The sequence below is a fragment of the Apteryx rowi genome, unplaced genomic scaffold (genome assembly GCF_003343035.1).
Source record: "Apteryx rowi isolate R43461 unplaced genomic scaffold, aptRow1 scaffold_331, whole genome shotgun sequence".
Lineage (NCBI taxonomy): Eukaryota > Metazoa > Chordata > Aves > Apterygiformes > Apterygidae > Apteryx > Apteryx rowi.
In genome coordinates, this window is record NW_020449764.1 from 34,939 (window position 1) to 40,736 (window position 5,798).

Below are 5,798 nucleotides of genomic sequence, written 5' to 3' on the forward strand. Positions count from 1 at the left end.
GCGCGGGGGGGGGAGGGAGCCGCTCCTCCCCCTCCCCCGGGAAAAGGTCCGCGCGTGCGCAGAGGGGCGCGCGCGTGCAAGGGGCGCGCGTGCCCGCGGTGCCCGGGCGCACGGGTGTGCACGCGCGGGGGCACTCGTGCACGGGGTGCGCGTGCACACAAGGGCGCGTGCACAGGGGAGCGCATGCACGTGGGCGCACGTGCACACACGAGCGCGTGCACCCGGGGGCGTGTGCACGAGGGCACGCATGCGCACACGAGCGCGTGCACACCGGTGTGTGTGCATGGGGGTGCGTGCACAGGGGCGTGCGTGCACACACGAGCACGTGCACACCGGTGAGTGTGCACACGAGGGTGCGTGCACAGGGGCGTGCATGCACACACAAGCACGTGCACACCGGTGGGTGTGCACCCGCGTGCACAGGGACGTGTGTGCAGACACGTGCGGGTGCGCACGCTGCCGCGCAGCTTCCTCCCGCAGGCTGGCGCACGCAGAAACGCCCGCACGAGGCCGGCGCTGTGCACCGGTACGCACCCACGTGCGCATGCTGGGGCCTGCGCCGGCACGCAAACGTGTGCGTGCACACACGTGCACATGCACAGAGACACCGGGCGCACCGGCGGCCAGGTGTCCGCCGACGTGCCTACCTGCCCCGGCAGACGCAGGCGTGTGCAAGTGCATGTGCGCGTGTACAGGTTTGGGCACGCATGCCTGGGTGCACACAYGCACACCGGGGTGTATAAACACACAAACACGAGCTCTGGGATGGGCCCACTGGGATGAGACCCTCCAGGATGGGACCCCCAACCTGGGATCCCCGACCTGGGACTCCCTGGAGGGGACCCCCTGGAAGGGTCCCCCAAGATGGGACCTCCAGAATGGGACCCCCTGCAAGGGACTCCCCCCACCTGGGACCCCGGGGTCGGACCCCCAGGATGGGACCCCCAAATAGGACCCCCTGGGCTGTGATCCCTTCCCATGGGATAGCACCCTCCCCGGGATGGGACCCCCATGGAGGGGACCTCCTGCTCTGGGCTCTGGCAGGGGGCAGGCGGAGCAGTGACCACGGTGGCCCCTGGGGACCCACCGGGCTCCGCGGGCCAGCTCAGACCCTGGTTCCCCGCAGACGGTGCCCGCGGCACCCCGGGAGCCGGCCGACGGGGGCGGGTGGCACCTGGGAGCGAGGGGCGCCCCGGGGGTCCCTCCTCCCCCCTGGCCAGCCCCCACCTGCTCTCCCAGTGCCGCCGTGGCGCCTCTCGCAACCCGTCCAGCCGGTCGGGCCGGGAAGCGGCGCCAGCCTGGGAGAGCGGGAGGGTTACGGCGGCAGCCGGAGCCGGCGCGGCCGCCTTGGCGCCCGGGGTGCCTCCCTGCCCGCCGCGGGGACAGCGGGCGCCCGCGGGAGCCGGGGCGCCGGGCGGCCGTGGGTGCTTGCCAGACAGCCTGCCCGAAAGCTTTTCCCAAGCAAAGAAATCCACTCCGTCCCCTCATCCCTTCCCGCTCCGGGATAGAAACCACGAGGCCAGGGGACGCGGCCAGGGTGCTGGCACCCGCTCCGACACGGGGCAACGCCGCCCCGGCCCCTCCCCGCTGCCGCCCCGATTTCGGGCCCCCCGAGAAGCGGCTCGTGGGCCGGCGCCRGCGTGCCGGGACAGGGAGCCGCGGGCAGGTCGGGTCCTGCCGCGGAGCCGACTGCAGGGCCRGGCTTTCTGCCCCGGTGGGAGGAGGCCCCCCGTGCAGGGGCTCGGCCGGCTCTGGGGGGGGGCCCCTTCCCCTGGCGCCGCTGGGGAAACTGAGGCAGGGAGGCAGCGGGGCGCCAYGGCTGAGCTCCCAGCCCCCCCGCTTTGCTCCGCTGGGATGTTGGAGCTGCCGAGGTGGGAACGGAGAGCAAGCAAATCTGTCAGAGTCTCCCTCCCTCTCTCCCGTGCCCGGGAATGCCAGGAATGCGCGGGATCCAGCGGCACCCCAGCTCGTGCCCCCCGGTACCGGCCCCCCGCCGCCTCGCTGGGGCCGCGGGACTGCCCTCTGCGGGGGGAAGGTGCCCGGTGGCTGCACTGTCCCCGCGCCCCGGGGCGAAGGGTGCTCGGGACCTGGCGGCACCCCGGGGCCCCGGCTCCATCGGCTCCGCGGTGCTGCCACGATGGGCGACGTCTGCCAGGATCCAGGGGTGCCCAGGGGTTGGGTCACGGAGGCATCGCTCCAAGGGGGGAGAAATGCAGCCTTGGGACCGGGGCTGGGAAACCTCGGCTCCCTCCCGAGCCGCCCTGGGGCCACGTCGTGGGGCTTGTTTGCTCTGGAGGAGGCCAAATTCCAGCTTAAGGAACTGCTTAAAAACACCTGAGTCCTTCGCATGGGGCTGTTTGCTCGGGCAGGGGGTGGAAGGACAAACCCCCCCTTGCAGCAAGCCCTGCCCGGAGCAGAGGGCAGGAGGTCAAGCCCCCAAATCCGGCAGCTAAGCCGGGGCCAGGGCCATGCGGCAGCGGTCAGGATCCGGCACCAGCCGCCCCACTCTGCTGGGGGACCTGCGCATGGCCAGGGATGGAGATGTCACACCAAGCCCTGAGCAGYGCCGTGCAGTCACCGAGTCCCTGCTGCAATGTCCGGTCCGCAAGGATTCTGGGGCACGAGCCGGAGACTGGCACGGCAAGGAAACGTGCCGGCGCTGCATGCAGCATCCGGTGGCCCCCGGCCCGCGGGCTGCGGCTAAGGTCATCGGGAGCCATTGCGGCGTCCCCACCCAAGGCAGGAAACCCGTCCCTCGGGCGGGAACAGGGTGGGTGGCGGGGGGAAGCGCCCCCCGCGTGGCAGGGGCTGCAGGATGTCCTGCTCCCTGCTCCGCGCTGGCGTCGCCTCGCCGCTGCTCTCCAGGACGTGTGCCGGCGCTGGGAAGCCTTCGCCGGGGCCGGTCGCAGACAATGTCACTGGAAAGAGTGACGGCACCGGAGATGTGCTGTCACTGTTGCGAGGGGACAGTCCCAAGGACAGCCCCCGCTGGCGGCCACCCAGCGCCGACGTCAGCCCCTGGCACTGGGCCCTGCTGGATGCAGCCACAGCCGCTCCGGGTCCTCAGCCCTGTCCCCAGTCCTGGTTCCCAACCCCGGTTCCCAGCCCTGGTCCCCATCCCCATCCCCAGCCCTGTCCCCAGCCCCGTCCCCAGCCCCAGTCCCAGCCCTGTCCCCATCCCTGGTTCCCAGTCCTGGTCCCCATTCCCATCCCCAGCCCTGTCCCCATCCCTGGTTCCCAGCCCCGTCCCCATCCCCATCCCCAGCCCTGGTGCCTGGCCCCAGGGCTCCCGGCGTGGGTGGCTCCTTCCCAGGCTCCCCCTGGCCACGTAGCCTTGGGGTCCCTTGATTATGGCTTGGAACATCCCAAATAACGCCAGGGAGAGGCACAACCTGCCGGAGGGGGGGGGTTCGTGCCCCGAAAGGCTTCGGGATCGTCTTGGCGGGCCAGTGCAGAGCATCCATCCTGCCTCCTGGGAGGCAAAACACCCCTCGCACAACCGGCGGGCAGGCTGGCACGAGGCCGGGCTCGGCGCAAGGCGTCTCCTCCCCAGAGCCACGGGAAGAGCCGACTCCCAGGGCATGGGGCTGTTTTCTCCCGGCCCTCTCCGCACGGGGACAGAAATCCAGCAGATAGACAGCCTGACCGGCTGGCCACGGTCTTCCTTGGACAGCTAAAAAAGCCCTGCAGCGCCAATTTGCATCCCGTGGCTTTCCCGGGAATGACGGAGCGGCTTCGAGCTGTGCTCAGCACCGATTGCCGAGACGGCGGGGGTGCCCGTGGATCCCAGCACCCCCCCGGCAGCCCCCCCGGCACCAGCGTGCTCTTCCCCCACCGACCCCCTTCCAGCCCCTCTTTTGGCCAAACCACGGCTCCTCCCCGGCTGCCCCACGGCCGGGAGCCACCCCGCACCCCCGGCGGGGCCGGGCCGGGCATCCCGCAGAGCGGGGCCAAACCGCCCCGTCCAGCGAGCGGGGAAGGGTTGTTTGGGCTGTTTTGGGCCATTTTGTACAGATCTGACTGTTGCCATGACCCCCCCCCTCCCCCCCCCCGCCGGGGGCCTTTGCTGGGAGCCGCGTCTCAGCGCCGCCTTGGCTCTCCCGCACTTCTGGGTGCTCGGCGCAGCAGGCAGCAGCCCCCGAGAGCGGCACAGAGGGTGTCTGGGGGGGTGTCTGCACCCAAGAGGGGTGTTAGCACCCAAAGGGGGGTGTTAGCACCCAAGGAAGGGTATTTGCACCCAAAGGAGGAGTGTCAGCACCCAAGGGAGGGGTGCTGGCACCCGAGAGGAGGTGTCTGCACCCAAGAAGAGGTGTTAGCACCCAAGGAAGGGTCTTTGCACCCAAAGGAGGAATGTCAGCACCCAAGGAGGAGTGTTGCCACCCAAGAGGGGGTGTCTGCACCCAAGGAGAGGTGTTAGCACCCAAGGAAGGGTCTTTGCACCCAAAGGAGGAATGTCAGCACCCAAGGAGGAGTGTTGCCACCSAAGAGGGGGTGTCTGCACCCAAGGAGAGGTGTTAGCACCCAAGGAAGGGTRTTTGCACCAAAGGAGGGGTGTTAGCACCCAAGAAGGGGTGTCTGCACTCAAGGTGGGGGGGGGTTAGGAGCCAAGGGAGCAATGTTTGCAACAAAAGGAGGGTGTCTGCACCCAAGGGAGGGTATTAACACCCAAGGAGGGGGCTAGCACCCAAAATGGGGGTGTTAGCACCCAAAAGGCCACTAGATGGAGCCGTCTGCCCAAGGATGCCGTGGGGGGGGGCAGTGTGGGCCCGTCCACCAAGGGCCCCCCAACACCCCTCCAGCAGTGGCCGAGGTGGGGAGATGGGGGAGTCCTGGGGGCTGCAGAGCTGGGGGGTCGCTTCCAGCTGGGCACCTGGGGGACCCTCCCAGCCTGGCGGGGGGCACAGCTCTGCCAGGCCTGCCCCGTGCCTGTGGATGTCTCCCGCGGTGGCCTCCAGGGTGGGGGGACGGTCCAGCCCCGAAGGCAGCCTGGCGCAGGGATGTCTCCAACCCCCTCGTCTAAGTTCAGGGGATCCAAACTGCCCCCCCCCCCGGCCCCAACACCCTTGCGTATCTGTGAGCTCCTGGATTTGGGGCTCCAGCAAAAGCCAGCCTGGCCAAGGAGCCTTTGGGAGCCAGAGGCACCAGTGCCTCCCAGTCTCAAACTGGTTCAGGACTGAACAGACCTGCTCCCTGTTTGCACTTTGCTTCCRAGCTGAATTCACCTTGCTCCGTGTGCAGGTCTCGAACTGGCTTTTCTTGCTGGAGAAACCATCTAACAGAAGAAACCAGCCCTGGTGACAGTCCAGCTGGAGGGACGGCCAKACTGGGGACCTCGGGATCTCCCAGTGGCACCTCCAGGACCTTGGGAAACCTCCCCAGGGAGGCCCTTGCAGAGCCCTACACACGCTAAGCAGGACAGAGGGCAGGGCTGGGCTTGTCCCAGATATTTCTCTGTCCCCCCCAATTAATTCCTAAATCTCAAATTACATTTCCCATGCAACGAAACAAGCCCGTGTCTCAATGTAACCTTTGGGTCATGCTTTTACCTCCTGCCACATCCTGGCTGCTTTCCTCTGCTACTATATTTTATTTTATTTTATTTTATTTTTATTTATTTTTATTTATTTTATTTATTTTATTTTTATTTATTTTTATTTATTTTTATTTATTTTATTTTTATTTTATTCTTAATACATGTCAACACATTCCATGTTTTTCTGTCCCTCCATCCCTGCCGCCGGGCGGCCCGGCCGGGGCTCGAACTCGCGGCCCGGGGGCGGCGGCAGCGCGGTGCCCCG